Source organism: Setaria viridis, chromosome 1, assembly GCF_005286985.2.
Source record: "Setaria viridis chromosome 1, Setaria_viridis_v4.0, whole genome shotgun sequence".
NCBI lineage: Eukaryota > Viridiplantae > Streptophyta > Magnoliopsida > Poales > Poaceae > Setaria > Setaria viridis.
The window spans coordinates 19,327,354-19,347,604 of NC_048263.2; positions in this window are offsets into that span (position 1 = coordinate 19,327,354).

Here is a 20,251-nt window from a genome sequence, read left to right on the forward strand (position 1 = left end):
CTTTGCATTAAGCATCTATGTTGTCTTTGTTTCGATCCCACTCGTCATTGACTTGGTTTATAACGACTAGTGAGTCGTCGTAACCAGAAGACTTTTTGATGCCGAGGGAGATTGCAAGACAAAGGCCGTGTAGCAGTGCTTCATACTCGGCTTCATTGTTTGATGCTTCCTAGAATATTTGCAGTACATACTTGAGTTGGTCTCCATTTGGGGAGATGAGGTGTACGCCTGCACCGGCCCCTTCGAGTTTGAGGGATCCGTCAAAATACATTACCCAGTGCTCTAGCCGCTCGACTGGTGTTGGCATCTAATTCTTAGTCCATTCAGCCACGAAGTCGACCAAAGCCTGGGATTTGATAGCTGTCCTTAGTTTAAAGTCCAAGGTTAGAGCTCCGAGTTCAACTGCCCATTTGGAGATTCTACCTGTGGCATCTCTGTTGTGGAGAATTTCGCCGAGCGGGAAGTCAAAAATGACTGTGATGTTGTGTTCTTGATAATAATGGCACAGTTTGCGGGAGGTGAGCAGAATTGCATACAGGAGTTTCTGTATCGGTGAGTATCAAGTTTTGGAGTCCGAGAGTGCTTCACTAACGAAGTACACAGGTCTCTGGACTTTGTAAACGTGGCCTAGTTCAGACCGTTCAACTACTATCGCCGTGCTGACGACATGAGTAGTAGCTGCTATGTATAGGAGCAAGTCCTCGTTTGGAGATGGAGCAGTGAGTACAGGAGGCTTTGACAGAAAGTCTTTGAGTTGCGTCAGTGCCTTGTCTGCCTCTTCTGTCCATTTAAACTTGTCCTGTCATTTGAGAAGCTTAAAGAAGGGTAGTCCCTGTTCTCCAAGTCTCAAGATGAACCGATTGAGAGCTGCCATGCAGCCTGTGAGTTTCTGCACATCCTTGATGCTAGCTGGTGCTTGCATGTTTGTGATGGCAGATATTTTCTCAGGGTTGGCCTCAATGCCGCGATGGCTGATGATGAACCCGAGTAACTTGCCAGAAGGTACTTCGAAGACACATTTAGTAGGATTGAGTTTCCATCGGAAAGCTCGTAGACTGGAGAAAGTTTCCTCGAAGTCGGTGATGAGTTCCTCCTGGTTTCTTGTTTTGACGACTACGTTGTCTATATAAGCTTCAACATTGCGGTGAAGTTGCTTTTTGAAGCACATCTGTATAGCTCGTTGATAGGTTGCTCCTACATTTTTTAGTCCGAAGGACATTATCTTGTAGCAGAAAGCTCCAAATGGTGTGATGAAGGCTGTTTTAGCTTGATCTTCTTCTTTGAGGCTTCTCTGATGATAACTTGAGTAGCAGTCGAGAAAATATAGTAAAGTGCACCCTACAGTGGAGTCGACCACTTGGTCGTTCCTGGGTAGCCTGAAAGGGTCTTTAGGATAGTGCTTGTTGAGGTTGGTGTAGTCAACGTACATTCGCCACTCGTTGTTTTTCTTACGAATGAGTACGGGGTTGGCTAGCCAATCAAGGTGAAAGACTTCTTTGATGAACCCTGCCGCGAGTAGCTTGGCTAGCTCTTTTTTGATTGCTTCTCGTCTGTCTTGAGCGAACTTTCGGAGTCACTGCCATTTTGGAGTAGCTTTGGGATCAACATTTAGAGAGTGCTCGATCATCTCCTTGGGCGCACCGGGCATGTTAGCTGGTTTCCAAGCGAAGATATCGTGGTTAGCCCGAAGGAAACTAACGAATGCGGATTCCTATTTAGGATCTAGCCCTATTCCAATCAGGGCTGTCTTGGAGGAGTCACCCGTCTGGAGATCAACTGGTTTGAAGTCTTGCTTGCTTGCGGGTTTCACCTTTGTAGACCCTGACTTGTTTTTTGGGATCTTGAGTTCGGTTGGATGGAGTTTTTTTGAAGCTGTGAAGACTTGTTGCATGGGGCTAGGTGCTTGAGAAGTCACGGCGATTTCCACGGCCTCAGTGTCGCATTCGTAGGATCGCCGTAGATCTCCCTGTAGCGTTAGTTCCCCCTTGGGCCCTGGCATTTTGAGTACCAAGTAAACATAATGTGGTGTGGCCATGAACTTGGCGAGTGCTTGCCTTCCGAGTATGGCGTGGTAAGATGTCTCGAAGTCGACGACTTCGAATCTGATATACTCGGTGCAGTAGTGTTCCTTAGTTCCAAAAGTAACTGGAAGGATGACTTGTCCCAGCGGTATAGTTGCATTTCCAGGTACAATGCCATAGAAGGGTGAATCTGTTGGGGTTAGCATTTCCGTGACGTCGAGGCACATCTTTCTTAGTGTTTTGGTGAAAATGACGTTGAGTCTACTTCCACCATCGATGAGTACCTTTGTCACCTTTGACCTTGCCACAATAGGATCGAGTACTAGAGGGAATCGGCCTGGTTCTGAGAATTTCATCCACTGGTCTTTTCTACTGAAGGATATGGGTACTTCGGACCATTTAAGTGGTGTTGAATCTGTTGGTTCGATGGCCATGATTTCCCTGAGTACGAGTTTGCTGGCTCGCTTGGACGCGGTGCCTGGGATTCTGCCAAAGATGACATTGACTGTCTTGGAGGTGGTCTAGAAGTCACCTTCTTCTTCTTCGTCATTGTGGACTTTGTTCTTGCCCTTGTCCTTTTTCTTGTTGTACTCTTCAGGGGTTGGTCGTGCGGGTAAGTCTTGCATGACTCGACGCATGCTGTAGCAATCTATTGCTGAGTGCTTGCTAGTCGGGTGCCATGGGCACTGCTTTTTTAGTAGCTCGGTGAAGGTCGGCCCTTCGTCGTTTTTACAGGATCCCTTTTTCTCGGAGTTGGTCATGGTAGCTACGGTGTTGTTGGGCTTCCTTTTGCGATTCTGATTTCTCGAAAAGTTATTTCGAGTATCATTGTGTCGAGTTCTATCCTGATCATTGTTGTTGTCGCGTCCACGGTTGCGATGAGAGCCAAACCGTTCGCGCTCTTTGTCTTCTTCGTCCGCCCATTGTTGCACCATGACTTTGAGGTCTTTGACGTTAGCTGGTCGTCATTGACCAAAATCTTGGTACGTTCGTCGATCATAGAGTCCATTCTGGAAGCACTCGATGACGTCTGTCTCTGAAATGTCAACTGTAGTTGCCTTCTTTTCGAAGAACTGTCGCAATTAGTCGCATAAGGTTTCACCTTCTTTTTGCTTAATTTGACTCAAGTCGATCTTGTTGCCTAGTCTAGCCATGGAGCCGGCATAGTTGTTGGTGAAAGCCTTTGTCAAATCTGCCCAAGAGTCGATTGACTTGGGTTTGAGTGATTCAAGCCATGTTAGTGGTGTGGGTTCCATGCATATGGGAAAGTGGATGACTTTGGTGTCGTTATTGCCCCCAGCTGCTTGGACTGGAAATGTTCCTAGTTTGTCTTTTCTAAAGATTTGGGGATGTGAAGTGTTTGTCAAGCGACTTCAGTCGGACAAGATCACACACAAGTCAGATAAGTGCCGTGGGATATCGAAAGGAAACTTTGGGATATTATTTCTACAACCGATCAGAAGGCAAAGTGTTTGTCGCTCGGAACGGGGTTTTCCTAGAGAAAGAGTTTCTCAAAGGAGAAAAGAGTGGAAAGACAGTGCATCTTGAAGAAGTTCAAGATGAGCCGATCGGGCAAGAATCAATGAGTGATGCTAACGTAGCAGAAAAAGTTGAGATACCCATGGCAAGAGAAGCACCGCCACAACCACGAAGGTCTGCAAGGCTCCGCGAAATGCGGGAAATATTATTGTTGGACAATGATGAGCCTGCGACATATGCAGAAGCAATGATGGACCCAGACTCCGAAAAATGGCAGAGTGCCATGCAATCCTAAATAGAGTCCATGGGACACAATCAAGTTTGGAACTTGGTTGACCCGCCTGATGGTGTTAAAGCCATAGAGTGCAAGTGGATCTATAAGAAGAAAAAGGAAATGGATGGAAATGTTCACATCTATAAAGCACGACTTGTCGCAAAAGGTTTTCGACAAGTTCAAGGAGTTGACTACGACGAGACCTTCTCGCCCGTAGTGATGCTTAAGTCCATTCGGATTATTCTAGCTATAGCTGCATATTTCGATTATGAGATATGGCAGATGGATGTCAAGACAGCTTTCCTGAATGGAAACCTAGCTGAGGACGTGTATATGATACAGCTCAAGGGTTTTGTTGATTCGAAAAATGCTGGAAAGGTATGCAAGCTTCAGAGATCCATTTATGGATTGAAGCAAGCATCTAGGAGTTGGAACATTCGTTTTGATGAAGTGGTCAAAGGGTTTGACTTCAGCAAGAACGAAGAAGAGTCTTGTGTTTACAAGAAGGTTAGTGGGAGCTCTGTAGTATTTCTAATCTTATATGTGGATGACATATTACTGATTGGAAATAACATTCCTATGCTTGAGTCCGTAAAGACTTCACTGAAAAATAGTTTTTCAATGAAGGACTTAGGGGAAGCGGCATATATTCTGGGCATTAAGATCTATAGAGATAGATCGAGAAGGCTTATAGGTTTAAGCCAAGATACTTACATTGACAAAGTGTTGAAGCGGTTCAGCATGGAAGAGGCAAAGAAAGGGTTCTTGCCTATGTCACATGGCATACATCTCAGCAAGACTCAGTGTCCTTCGACTGCTGATGAGCGGGATCGCATGAGTAGAGTGCCATATGCCTCGACTATTGGATATATCATGTATGACTCAATGTTTCATATGCGCTAAGTATGACAAGCAGACACCAATCTGATCCAGGTGAGAGTCACTGGACAGTGGTGAAAAACATTCTTAAGTACTTGAGAAGGACTAAAGATATGTTCCTCGTCCATGGAGGTGAGGAGGAGCTCGTTGTAACAGGTTACACCGATGCTAGTTTCCAAATCGATAGAGATGATTCAAAGTCACAATCAGGATTTGTGTTCACGCTAAATGGTGGTGCTGTTAGTTGGAAGAGTTCCAAGCAGGAGACGGTGGCCGATTCTACGACAGAAGCCGAGTACATCGCGGCTTCGGAAGCCGCGAAGGAAGGTGTTTGGATAAGGAATTTCCTCATTGAGCTTGGTGTGTTCCCGAATGCGTCCAGCCCCTTGAATCTCTACTGTGATAATAATGGGGCAATTGCGCAAGCAAAGGAGCCAAGGAACCACCAGAAGAACAAACACGTAATGCGGCGATTTCATCTCATTCGAGACTTCGTTAACCGGGGTGAGATCAAGATATGCAAAATATACACGGATCTAAACATTTCTGATCCGTTGACAAAACCACTCCCGCAGGCTAAGCATGATGCGCATGTAAGAGCTATGGGTATTAGGTACCTTCTAGATTGACTCTAGTGCAAGTGGGAGACTGTTGGAGGTATGCCCTAGAGGCAATCATAGAGATGATGATATTCCATTTGTATCCATGATTTGTATATTCTGTTCATTGAATATCCATTAAAGGCTACTTGAATTGATTTGCAATTATGTGAATTGTATGTGAAACTCTTTACTTGTATGGTTATTCTAAAGTTGTCCCTAGTCGGAGTTCATGTGAGGACACACATGAATATTAGACTAGCACATGTATTAGTTGATGACTATGTTTCACAAGTCATGGACATGGAGATGTTGAACTAATAATGTGGATACATGTGGAGACATGTGCTAGGACTGACCCAACACGAGAAGTAGTTCTCTCTTTAAACAATATATACGCTTTGTCCTTAGACCTGAGATTGTCGCATGTATTCTAGATGTGGATCGACCTACATAGGGGCTATCAAACGCTACGCCGTAACAGGGTAGTTATAAAGGTAGCTTTCAGGTTTGTCAAGAAGCATGCTATGAGACATGGTCAATCAAGATGGGATTTGCCCCTCTCTTGTTGAGAGTGATATCAATGGGCCCCTCGAGTGATCGGATCCGAAAATGCATGGCCATGCTACGTACGGTTAAGAGTTAACCCACAAAGGGATTCCGAATCACAGGATTGAGAAAGAGCGGTCGGCTTGAAGCTAGAACAAATATCATGAGGCAAAGGGAATAGCATGTATATTATGTTGTGATGGTTCGTCTGATATGATCTTCGTGTGCGTTTAGGAGTTGGCACGTCTTGCTAGAGGCCGCTACCGACTATTGGGCCGAGTAGGAGTACTCGGGCCATGTCTATATGTATCCGAACCCATAGGGTCACACACTTAAGGGGCTGGAAGCCCAATTCAGATCTGATCCGAGTTGGATTAGGTTTAGAAGTACTAATGGGCCTCGGACCCAGAGGCCCGTCAGGAACCTCTATAAATAGAGGGGTGGGGGCGCCCTAGGGTTTACACCTTTTTTGGCGAAACACATCTGCCGCGCCTCCCACGCCCTCGCCTGTTGCAACTCGCGGATCTAGCAGTCCGGCTTGCGACGCTTCCTCCCTGCACGTGTGGATACCTTGGAGGTGTTGCGCCTGCAGCACTTGGACGAGCCGCCGACGAGCCACGACGAGCCGACGACGAGCCGCGGCACGAGGGCGATCTTGCTGCACGTGGACGAGCTGCTGAGGAGCTGTTAGACGTTGACGTGATCGACTACGTATGACTACGTTGATCGACTACGTACGACTACGTTGATCGTCTTCACTGCATCGACGCAAATCTACATCTTCCGCACCAGTAGTGCGTCGAGTGGTAATCCCGTGATCCTTATACGACAGTTCTTCCTGGTTTTATGCGGTAGAAATTTTGATTTGCGCTAGTGTAGCCTACCTCGTATCCCAACAATTTTGACTAGCTTGTAGGCAGGAACATGTTGCTGTTTAGTGAAGAATTGGCAACCCTTGCACTTCCGAACCAACTGCTTAGCGTCAGCCAGAGCGATTGGCCAGTAGAAACATGCTCTGAAAGCCTTGCCGACTATTGTTCATGAGGATGCGTGGTTGCCGCAGATCCCCTTGTGAATTTCTTCTAGGAATTCTTTACCATCTTCATGGGTAACGCACTTCATGAGTACCTCTGATGATGTACTTTTCTTGTAGAGCTTGTGTCCGACTAGAACGTAGTTTTTCCCTTGTCGGGAGATTTGTTCGGCTTGATTTTTGTCAGAGGGTAACTTGCGATCTTTGATGTAGTCGATGAAGGGTGCCCTCCAGTCGACTTCTATCATCATGGTTTCTCGAGTGACGTCAGTAGTCTGGACTACTGGAGGTGTAACTTGTTCTAATATGGACGGCTTGTGCAGTTCGTGTACGAAGATTTCTACTGGAACCTCTGCACGAGTTGAGCTCATTTTTGATAACACGTCAGCGGCTACGTTGTTGTTGCGAACGATGTGATGAAATTCCAAGCCTTAGAACTTGTTTTCTAGTTTGCGGACTTCTTTGCATTAAGCATCTATGTTGTCTTTGTTTCGATCCCACTCGTCATTGACTTGGTTTATAACGACTAGTGAGTCGTCGTAACCAGAAGACTTTTTGATGCCGAGGGAGATTGCAAGACAAAGGCCGTGTAGCAGTGCTTCATACTCGGCTTCATTGTTTGATGCTTCCTAGAATATTTGCAGTACATACTTGAGTTGGTCTCCATTTGGGGAGATGAGGTGTACGCCTGCACCGGCCCCTTCGAGTTTGAGGGATCCGTCAAAATACATTACCCAGTGCTCTAGCCGCTCGACTGGTGTTGGCATCTAATTCTTAGTCCATTCAGCCACGAAGTCGACCAAAGCCTGGGATTTGATAGCTGTCCTTAGTTTAAAGTCCAAGGTTAGAGCTCCGAGTTCAACTGCCCATTTGGAGATTCTACCTGTGGCATCTCTGTTGTGGAGAATTTCGCCGAGCGGGAAGTCAAAAATGATTGTGATGTTGTGTTCTTGATAATAATGGCACAGTTTGCGGGAGGTGAGCAGAATTGCATACAGGAGTTTCTGTATCGGTGAGTATCAAGTTTTGGAGTCCGAGAGTGCTTCACTAACGAAGTACACAGGTCTCTGGACTTTGTAAACGTGGCCTAGTTCAGACCGTTCAACTACTATCGCCGTGCTGACGACATGAGTAGTAGCTGCTATGTATAGGAGCAAGTCCTCGTTTGGAGATGGAGCAGTGAGTACAGGAGGCTTTGACAGAAAGTCTTTGAGTTGCGTCAGTGCCTTGTCTGCCTCTTCTGTCCATTTAAACTTGTCCTGTCATTTGAGAAGCTTAAAGAAGGGTAGTCCCTGTTCTCCAAGTCTCAAGATGAACCGATTGAGAGCTGCCATGCAGCCTGTGAGTTTCTGCACATCCTTGATGCTAGCTGGTGCTTGCATGTTTGTGATGGCAGATATTTTCTCAGGGTTGGCCTCAATGCCGCGATGGCTGATGATGAACCCGAGTAACTTGCCAGAAGGTACTTCGAAGACACATTTAGTAGGATTGAGTTTCCATCGGAAAGCTCGTAGACTGGAGAAAGTTTCCTCGAAGTCGGTGATGAGTTCCTCCTGGTTTCTTGTTTTGACGACTACGTTGTCTATATAAGCTTCAACATTGCGGTGAAGTTGCTTTTTGAAGCACATCTGTATAGCTCGTTGATAGGTTGCTCCTACATTTTTTAGTCCGAAGGACATTATCTTGTAGCAGAAAGCTCCAAATGGTGTGATGAAGGCTGTTTTAGCTTGATCTTCTTCTTTGAGGCTTCTCTGATGATAACTTGAGTAGCAGTCGAGAAAATATAGTAAAGTGCACCCTACAGTGGAGTCGACCACTTGGTCGTTCCTGGGTAGCCTGAAAGGGTCTTTAGGATAGTGCTTGTTGAGGTTGGTGTAGTCAACGTACAGTCGCCACTCGTTGTTTTTCTTACGAATGAGTACGGGGTTGGCTAGCCAATCAGGGTGAAAGACTTCTTTGATGAACCCTGCCGCGAGTAGCTTGGCTAGCTCTTTTTTGATTGCTTCTCGTCTGTCTTGAGCGAACTTTCGGAGTCACTGCCATTTTGGAGTAGCTTTGGGATCAACATTTAGAGAGTGCTCGATCATCTCCTTGGGCGCACCGGGCATGTTAGCTGGTTTCCAAGCGAAGATATCGTGGTTAGCCCGAAGGAAACTAACGAATGCGGATTCCTATTTAGGATCTAGCCCTATTCCAATCAGGGCTGTCTTGGAGGAGTCACCCGTCTGGAGATCAACTGGTTTGAAGTCTTGCTTGCTTGCGGGTTTCACCTTTGTAGACCCTGACTTGTTTTTTGGGATCTTGAGTTCGGTTGGATGGAGTTTTTTTGAAGCTGTGAAGACTTGTTGCATGGGGCTAGGTGCTTGAGAAGTCACGGCGATTTCCACGGCCTCAGTGTCGCATTCGTAGGATCGCCGTAGATCTCCCTGTAGCGTTAGTTCCCCCTTGGGCCCTGGCATTTTGAGTACCAAGTAAACATAATGTGGTGTGGCCATGAATTTGGCGAGTGCTTGCCTTCCGAGTATGGCGTGGTAAGATGTCTCGAAGTCGACGACTTCGAATCTGATATACTCGGTGCAGTAGTGTTCCTTAGTTCCAAAAGTAACTGGAAGGATGACTTGTCCCAGCGGTATAGTTGCATTTCCAGGTACAATGCCATAGAAGGGTGAATCTGTTGGGGTTAGCATTTCCGTGACGTCGAGGCACATCTTTCTTAGTGTTTTGGTGAAAATGACGTTGAGTCTACTTCCACCATCGATGAGTACCTTTGTCACCTTTGACCTTGCCACAATAGGATCGAGTACTAGAGGGAATCGGCCTGGTTCTGAGAATTTCATCCACTGGTCTTTTCTACTGAAGGATATGGGTACTTCGGACCATTTAAGTGGTGTTGAATCTGTTGGTTCGATGGCCATGATTTCCCTGAGTACGAGTTTGCTGGCTCGCTTGGACGCGGTGCCTGGGATTCTGCCAAAGATGACATTGACTGTCTTGGAGGTGGTCTAGAAGTCACCTTCTTCTTCTTCGTCATTGTGGACTTTGTTCTTGCCCTTGTCCTTTTTCTTGTTGTACTCTTCAGGGGTTGGTCGTGCGGGTAAGTCTTGCATGACTCGACGCATGCTGTAGCAATCTATTGCTGAGTGCTTGCTAGTCGGGTGCCATGGGCACTGCTTTTTTAGTAGCTCGGTGAAGGTCGGCCCTTCGTCGTTTTTACAGGATCCCTTTTTCTCGGAGTTGGTCATGGTAGCTACGGTGTTGTTGGGCTTCCTTTTGCGATTCTGATTTCTCGAAAAGTTATTTCGAGTATCATTGTGTCGAGTTCTATCCTGATCATTGTTGTTGTCGCGTCCACGGTTGCGATGAGAGCCAAACCGTTCGCGCTCTTTGTCTTCTTCGTCCGCCCATTGTTGCACCATGACTTTGAGGTCTTTGACATTAGCTGGTCGTCATTGACCAAAATCTTGGTACGTTCGTCGATCATAGAGTCCATTCTGGAAGCACTCGATGACGTCTGTCTCTGAAATGTCAACTGTAGTTGCCTTCTTTTCGAAGAACCGTCGCAATTAGTCGCATAAGGTTTCACCTTCTTTTTGCTTAATTTGACTCAAGTCGATCTTGTTGCCTAGTCTAGCCATGGAGCCGGCATAGTTGTTGGTGAAAGCCTTTGTCAAATCTGCCCAAGAGTCGATTGACTTGGGTTTGAGTGATTCAAGCCATGTTAGTGGTGCGGGTTCCATGCATATGGGAAAGTGGATGACTTTGGTGTCGTTATTGCCCCCAGCTGCTTGGACTGCTAGCGAGTAGCATCGTAGCCATTGAATTGGGTCTTGTTTGCCATCATACTTGGTGATTCCTGTTGGCTTGAACTTCTCAGGTAGTCTTGTCTTCATTACCCTATTTGTGAAAGCAGGAAAGTGGTTGTAGTTGTCGACTTCTCGCTCACGCCGACTGTTGAGTATTTCTTGTAGATCAATGAAATTTGACACTTCGTGGTTCTTTCGAGTAGGGCGAATACTTTTTACTGAGTTGGTGCAGCTGACTTCTCCAACATCCTTATGGCGTATTGGGGCATTGTGTTTACTTGGGCCTTGGCTGTGTTGCCGAGGTTGGTTGACGACTTCGTTGTCGTTTCTTTGAGCATCATTGTTGTTGGCTGCAGCGCCTCTGCTGCCTTCTTGATGAGCTGTAATGCGAGGAACAGATGGGATTGGTGATTCTTTGTCGAGTAGCTTGTAAGCTTGCTCTGCAAGTTGTGCGATTAGTCCGTTGTCGCGTTGCACGAGCTAAGTTGTGGCCTTGTTGTCTCCGTCTCGGGGTATGAGCATTTGTTAAAAGATTGATAGAAGCGATTGCTGCGAGTGGAGTGGTATGTTCTTGAGCCTGAACTGCGTCGAATGCTCTTTCAAGGTTTGTGATGGGAATATTTGTAGTCATCGTCTGCCGTCGCTCAGCCCGAGTAGCATTGCGCATCCTTCTTTGGTTCCTTTGATCGGAGGTTGCATTTTGCAGGGCGTCAGCTGTAGACTCGTCTTCTAAGATGTTGTCGAGTTGTGTTAATCGCCTGGGGGTTCTGTTCTGGCTAGTACCGAGGTTGTTATTTTGAGTAATAACAAAGACTTCCCTGTCTGGGTTGTAGCTTCCGGAGCTTGATGTTGCAATCTCTGTTGAACTTTCCTCGTGGTTTGAAGTGAGTGGGATGCCTTCCTAGTATGGGAGGTTGTCTATGTGAGCGACAAGGCATGACTCGTAGTCGCGGGCAAGGGATGGTCGCATTCCGGGCCAGTGAACAAATCTGCCTTGTGATGTTGTAGTTATTACCAGGCCCTGGGCTGGTCCTGATAATGGTATCTGTGGGAGATAGACCGAGTTGGATTCATCGTCGTCGTCATTCCCGAGTTCGAGTTGAAGTCGAGTGAGGAAACTCTGGTGGGCTTCGGCTGCATTGCGGAGTTCGTTTGGAAACCGTTTTGGAGTCGAAGTCGATTTGAGTAGCGACTGGGACCGACTAGTCTGAACCGAAGTCGAGTCCGACGCGTAGTCGAACTCGAGGTTGTTGACCTTGAAATCTTGGTTTTTTCTTACCAAATCCTCCGATTTCTTCTCCTGGGCATTGACGATCTGGCGCAGGAACGATCCGGCACCGTCGGCGATGCAGAGGTAGGATCCAAAAACGAAGGTAGCGCCCGCTTCGATAGCGAAGATGGGCTTGATGATGATCGTTGCCATTGAGTTCGCGCTGAGAAACTCGACGAGCTCCCCTACTTGGCATGCCAGCTATCGGTGTTTTAGACTGGCAACCCACCTAGGGGGTACCCTAGGTGGTCTTTTGTGCGGTCAGGATTGTTGAGAATCAAGGAATCAATGGTGACGCAAGGAACACGATTTAGACAGGTTCGAGCCGCTAGATCGCGTAATACCCTAGGTCCTGTGTGTTTGTTTGTATTGATCTTAGATGCACTTGGAGTTGTTCTGTTTGAGGGGGGGTCCCTGCCCGCCCTTATATACATGGGAGGGCAGGGTTAAAAGTCCGAGTCCTAGTCGAGTACAATTACAGAGTCCTACTCGGCATGGCCCGAGTAGTTTTCCATATGCATACTTGACTAGTCCGAGTAGGATAAGCCTATCCCTTTGTCCTGATCACATCCGAGTACGTCCCTTAGTGGGCCGTCCAAGGTCTACTCGTGGGCCTGGGGTACATGCCTGATAGTAAAGGAGGTACCGTAGGCCTAAGGGAAGGTTTTGTCAAGGGATTTCTAGATTGATCGGTGTGGACAGAAGAAGGTTCATTCCCTAGTTGGGCATTGAAGAAATTTGAGGTGTTTCTATGGTTTCTAGATGGGTCATCCTCGCATTGAAAAGAGAACTTCAGAGGTCGAATTTCTTCTCCCTCCAATGTTCCTAGTTGAGACGAGGGTTCTATGGCTGAATCTAAGGATGTGGAAGGTGAAGGATCGGATTCGGCCACTAGAAGATCCTCATGGCTCAACTCGCACTCTTCTCAGAGAGGTTTAGACTCGACTATGAAGGTGGTGTTCTTGGTGATATGATCTAAGATTTCCCTACCTTCAGCCAGAATCTTATGGAGAGGCGCCCTCCAGTGATGAAGTCAAGATAATTGGCGGAATCCTTATCGAGACCCTTATAAAAGGTGTGAAGCAACAAAGGATCTTGTATCAATAGGACAGAGCTAGATTTCAGTAAGAGCGAAAATCTAGCCCAAGCCGCACCTATGGATTCCGTCTCATTCTGCCGAATGAAACAGAAATCTAGCACAAAGGGTGATGGCTCTAAGAACTCGCCCCTGGGGCAGAGAGGCTTTGAAAGGATGGCTTCTCCATGGGTAGCGGGGGTAAAGGTAGGAGGAAAGAAAACTAAAAAGATACAAGGACGACTAGGTACAAAGAAAGATACAACAATTGTTCCCTGGCAACAGCGCTAGAAAGCTTGTTCGTATATTAACGAATGCGAATAAATCCGCAAGCGCACGGATACCGTTGTAGCTTTCACCTCAGATTATTCCAAGGTAATTAAATCCAAGGGAACATGTGTGTACAAACTTATATTCTAGTCAGTCCTGTAGGGATATGAGGTAGGCTACACTAGCGCAAATCAAAATTTCTACCGCGTAAAACCAGGAAGAACTGCCGTATAAGGATCACGGGATTACCACTCGACGCACTACTGGTGCGGAAGATGTAGATTTGCGTCGATGCAGTGAAGACAATCAACGTAGTCGTACGTAGTCGATCAACGTAGTCGTACGTAGTCGATCACGTCAACGTCCAGCAGCTCCTCAGCAGCTCATCCACGTGCAGCAAGATCGCCCTCGTGTCGCGGCTCGTCGTCGGCTCGTCGTGTCTCGTCGGCGGCTCGTCGGTGGCTCGTCCAAGTGCTGCAGGCGCAACACCTCCAAGGTATCCACACGTGCAGGGAGGAAGTGTCGCAAGCCAGACTGCTAGATCTGCGAGTTGCAACAGGCGAGGGCGTGGGAGGCGCGGCAGGTGTGTTTCGCCAAAAGGTGTAAACCCTAGGGTGCCCCCACCCCTCTATTTATAGAGGTTCCTGACGGGCCTCTGGGTCCGAGGCCCATTAGTACTTCTAAACCTAATCCAACTCGAATCAGATCCAAATTGGGCTTCCAGCCCCTTAAGTGTGTGACCCTATGGGTTCGGATACATATAGACATGGCCCGAGTACTCCTACTCGGCCCAATAGTCGGTAGCGGCCTCTAGCAAGACGTGCCAACTCCTATACGCACACGAAGATCATATCAGACGAACCATCACAACATAATATACATGCTATTCCCTTTGGCTCACGATATTTGGTCTAGCTTCAAGCCGACCGCTCTTTCTCGATCCTGTGATTCGGAATCCCTTTGTAGGTTAACTCTTAACCGTACGTAGCATGGCCATGCATTTTTGGATCTGATCACTCGAGCGGCCCAGAGATATCACTCTCAATCAGAGAGGGGCAAATCCCATCTTGATTGACCATGTCTCATAGCATGCTTCTTGACAAACCCGAAAGCTACCTTTATAACTACCCTGTTACAGCTTAGTGTTTGATAGCCCCTAAGTAAGTCGATCCACATCTTCAGTACATGCAACAATCTCAGGTCTAAGGAGAAAGCGTATATGTTGTGTAAAGAGAGAACTACTTCTCGTGTTGGGTCAGTCCTAGCACATGTCTCCACATGTGCCCACGTTATTAGTTCAACATCTCCATGTCGATGACTTGTGAAACATAGTCATCAACTAATACATGTGCTAGTCTAATATTCATGTGTGTCCTCACATGAACTCCGACTAGGAACAACTTTAGAATAACCATACAAGTAAAGAGTTTCACATACAATTCACATAATTGCAAATCAATTCAAGTAGCCTTTAATGGATATTCAAGGAACACAATACAAATCATGGATACAAATGGAATATCATCATCTCTATAATTGCCTCTAGGGCATACCTCCAACAGTCTCCCTCTTGCACTAGAGTCAATCTAGAAGGTACCTAATACCCATAGGTCTTACATGCGCATCATGTTTAGCCTGCGGGAGGGGTTTTGTCAACGGATCAGAAATGTTCAGATCCGTGTGTATTTTGCATATCTTGATCTCACCCCGGTTAACGAAGTCTCGAATGAGATGAAATCGCCGCATTACGTGTTTGTTCTTCTGGTGGTTCCTTGGCTCCTTTGCTTGCGCAATTGCCCCATTGTTATCACAGTAGAGATTCAATGGGCTGGACGCATTCGGGAACACACCAAGATGAATGAGGAAATTCTTTATCCAAACACCCTCCTTCGCTGCTTCCGAAGCCGCGATGTACTCAGCTTCTGTCGTAGAATCGGCCACCGTCTCCTGCTTGGAACTCTTCCAACTAACAGCACCACCATTTAGCGTGAACACAAATCCTGATTGTGACTTTGAATCATCTGTGTCGGTTTGGAAACTAGCATCGGTGTAACCTGTTACAACGAGCTCCTCCTCACCTCCATTGACGAGGAACATATCTTTAGTCCTTCTCAAGTACTTAAGAATATTTTTCACCGCTGTCCAATGACTCTCACCTGGATCCGACTGGTGTCTGCTTGTCATACTTAGCGCATATGAAACATTTGGGCGAGTACTTATCATTGCATACATGATAGATTCAATAGCCGAGGCATATGGCACTCTACTCATGCGATCCCACTCATCAGCAGTCGAAGGACATTGAGTCTTGCTGAGATGTATGCCATGTGACATAGGAAAGAACCCTTTCTTTGCCTCTTCCATGTTTAACCGCTTCAACACTTTGTCAATGTAAGTATCTTGGCTTAAACTTATAAGCCTTCTTGATCTATCTCTATAGATCTTAATGCCCAGAATATATGCCGCTTCCCCTAAGTCCTTCATCGAAAAACTATTTTTCAGTGAAGTCTTTACGGACTCAAGCATAGGAATGTTATTTCCAATCAGTAATATGTCATGCACATATAAGATTAGAAATACTACAGAGCTCCCACTAACCTTCTTGTAAACACAAGACTCTTCTTCATTCTTGGTGAAGTCAAACCCTTTGACCACTTCATCAAAACGAATGTTCCAACTCCTAGATGCTTGCTTCAATCCATAAATGGATCTCTGAAGCTTGTATACCTTTCTAACATTTTTCGGATCGACAAAACCCTCGGGATGTATCATATACACGTCCTCAGCTAGGTTTCCATTCAGGAAAGTTGTCTTGACATCCATCTGCCATATCTCATAATTGAAATATGCAGCTATAGCTAGAATAATCCGAATGGACTTAAGCATCACTATGGGCGAGAAGGTCTCATCGTAGTCAACTCCTTGAACTTGTCGAAAACCTTTTGCGACAAGTCGTGCTTTATAGATGTGAACATTTCCACCCATGTCCTTTTTCTTCTTACAGATCCACTTGCACTCTATGGCTTTAACACCATCAGGCGGGTCAACCAAGTTCCAAACTTGATTGTCTCCCATGGACTCTATTTCGGATTGCATGGCACTCTACCATTTTTCGGAGTCTGGGTCCATCATTGCTTCTACATATGTCGCAGGCTCATCATTGTCCAACAATAATATTTCCCGCATTTCGCGGAGCCTTGCCGACCTTCGTGGTTGTGGCGGTGCTTCTCTTGCCATGGGTATCTCAACTTGTTCTGCTACATTAGCATCACTCATTGATTCTTGCCCGATCGGCTCATCTTGAACTTCTTCAAGATGCACTGTCTCTGCACTCTTTTCTCTTTTGAGAAACTCTTTCTCTAGGAAAACCCCATTCCGAGTGACAAACACTTTGCCTTCTGATCGGTTGTAGAAATAATATCCCAAAGTTTCCTTTGGATATCCCACGAAAATGCACTTATTCGACTTGGGTGTGATCTTGTCCGACTGAAGTCGCTTGACAAACACTTCACATCCCCAAATCTTTAGAAAAGGCAAACTAGGAACCTTTCCAGTCCACATCTCATATGGTGTCTTAACTACGGATTTAGATGGTACCCTATTAAGTGTGAAAGCTGTTGTTTCTAGAGCGTATCCCCAAAATGACAACGGTAGGTCCGACTGGCTCATCATTGATCGAATCATGTCTAACAAAGTTCGATTACGTCGCTCGGATACACCGTATCTCTGAGGTGTTCCAGGAGGCGTAAGTTGTGGAACAATTCTGCAACTCTTTGGAAGATTGCTAAACTCATGACTCAAATACTCGCCTCCACGATCAGATCGTAAGGCCTTAATTTTCTTGCCACGCTGATTTTCAACTTCATTCTGAAATTCCTTGAACTTTTCAAAGGTTTCAGACTTGTGCCTCATCAAGTAGACATAGCCATATCTACTAAAATCATCAGTGAAAGTTATTAAGTATTGGAATCCTTCTCTAGCCGTCGTGTTCATTGGTCCGCATACATCACTATGTACGAGTTCCAACAAGTCTACTGCTCTCTCAGGAAATCCTGTGAAAGGCGTCTTGGTCATCTTGCTTAGCAAGCAAGCCTCACATGTCTCGTATGATTCAAAATCAAACGAAGTTAGAAGTCCATCACAATGGAGCTTCTTCATACACTTTTCACTTATATGACCCAAACGACAATGCCACAAGTAGGTAGGACTCAAATCATTAGGCCGAGGCCTTTTAGCACTTACGTTACAGACAGGTGAACCATCAAGATTTAAAATAAATAATCCATTCACAATGGGTGCAAAAGCCATAAACATATCATTCTTAGAGATCACACAACCATTGTTTTCACTCACAAATGAATAACCATCCTTCATCAAGCATGAAGGAGACAAAATGTTTCGACTTAAACTAGGAACGAAATAACAATTATTCAACTCCATAATAAATCCTGACGGGAGGTGGAGTTGCATCGTCCCGACGGTCAACGGAGCAACTCTTGCATTATTGCCCACGCGGAAATCAACTTCTCCTCTTTCCACGCTTCTACTTCTTATCATTCCCTGCATCGAATTGCAAATATGAGCAACCGATCCGATATCAAATACCCAAGAATTAATAATTGTATCAGCGAGAAAAATGTTGTCTATAACATTAACAACAAGCATACCTGAGGTAGAAGTACTCTTACTTCCGCCATTCTTCAATGAAGCTAGGTACTGCTTGCAGTTTCTCTTCCAGTGACCAGGTTCGTGACAATAAAAGCACTCTTTATCTGGAGCAGGTCCAGCTTTAGCCTTGGGCGCTGGGTTTGGCTTGGACACTCCAGCCTTACCCTTCTTCTTCCAAGAATTGCCCATCTTCTTGAAGGTAGGCTTGTTCTGTACAGCCATCACATGGCTGGTACTAGCGCTTTTCTTAATGTCTACCTCTGCTGTCTTGAGCATACCACACAGCTCATTCAGACCCTTCTCCGTCCCATGCATATGGTAGTTCGAGATGAAGTTCCCATAGCTAGGCGGAAGAGATGAAAGAATGAAGTCAGTGGCCAACTCTTTGCCCATTGGGAAGCCCAGCTTCTCCAATCGCTGAGTGTAACCAACCATCTTGATTACTTGTGGTCCTACTGCTGCGCCTTCTGCTAGCTTGCACTCCAGAAAGGCTTTGGACACATTGAACCTTTCAGTCCTAGCCTGTGTCTGGAACATCTCCTTGAGCGCCACAATCATATCGTATGCCTCATGATTTTTTTCGAACTGCATCTGCAGCTCGGGTTCCATGCAAGCAAGCATAAGGCAGCTTACCTCAAGATTAGCATCAAATGCCTTCTTGTAAGCAGCTTTAACGGCAGCAGATGCATCATCAGCATGTACTGGTGGTAGTGGGGTGTCTAGAACATCTTCCTTTTTATCGGCTGATGGACATCAACAGGTTACGGATCCAATCCGAGTAGTTTGTTCCATTCAATGTTTCCTTCTCAAGGACCGAACGCAAAGCAAACGGTGTGCTGGTGTTGCTAGGTGCCATTTAATCTACAACAAAAGTAATGCAAAATACACTAAGACAAACGTATCCATGATAGAGCAAATCACATTAAACTATTTTAACAAAATCTACTCCCACTAAAATCAATATCCCTCTATTGATACTTAGTGACTCAGGATCCACAACTAACAAGTCTACTAGTAAGCTTTAGCATCACCGCTAGCAAACAAGGTAGATCGGTAAGCAACTTTTGCTAATCATATCACATATGACTCCTGTTGTTGGGTGACATCTCTATGTCTCAGCGCCCAACCTTTATGCCCCAAGATCCTTAACCGTTAAGATAACCTTGTTAACCAAACCAACCCTTATGCGTGTAAGTGTCCGACACAAACCCGTCTAGTCAAGGAAAACTAGTGGTACCCTAATTTCATAGACCCACCACTAATTGTACAAGACATGGGATGGTGCAAGTTTTAGTTGGGAGGGCATACTAACTTAAACTTTGTGAGGGATCGTTCTACTTGTAACATCACAGCATGTAGAAAGTAAAATATAAACAGAATAGCATTCACACAGTTGTGATACAGTATGGCCCGTTTTCATATGGTGATCTCCATCTCCATAGAACCTGTTCACCATGGTGATCTCCATCTCCATGTTCCATGTGCGCCATCCTCCTGGTGATGACTCTTCCAAGAACTAGAACATGTTATTACGCCTAATAGCTAGTAAAGAAGCTAGTAATGAAGATTACATAGTTGCTTAGATCATCACAGATTGGTACGCAGACCATTAAATACAATAAAGTGACAACACATATGGCTCCTGCCGTGTTGCCCTACGCGCGACACGCAGGTCACGAATGAGTTACACACATGCATCATGTACACAAAGGGCCATACTGATCACAAGATACATACATCCTGCAAAACAGAGTTAAGCGTCCTAACGTTCCAAACTTCGGATGCCCGAAACTCCATCTTCCAAGCCGAATTTGGGAAATCTAATTTCGCCAAAAACGGCAATGCCGTTGAATTTCATGTGTAACTTTTTCTGTAGATCAATTTTCATATAAAATTCGCCCCGATCCGAGATCGTACCAAAAAGTTATGGCTGATTTACCGAAGCATACGCATGCGGCAAAAATCCCGACCCCGGCAGTAGATCCCATCTACTATTGCACATCTAATGCGCCTGGCGTATGACCCTGGATTTCGATTCGACCAATCATATTGATCTTCGCTCACTGCAACTGGAATTACGTGTATCACTTAACTTCGATGGCAGAAACCGACCGGTAGGAGTATGTCGTTACACTACCATTGCAGCAAGAGCACGAAACCAGGACATAGATCAAACTGAAAACTCGCATATCTCCATATGCACACATCCCGAATCCAAAACTAAACAGCTACGGCTCTGATACCACTGTAGGGATACGAGGTAGGCTACACTAGCGCAAATCAAAATTTCTACCGCGTAAAACCAGGAAGAACTGCTGTATAAGGATCACG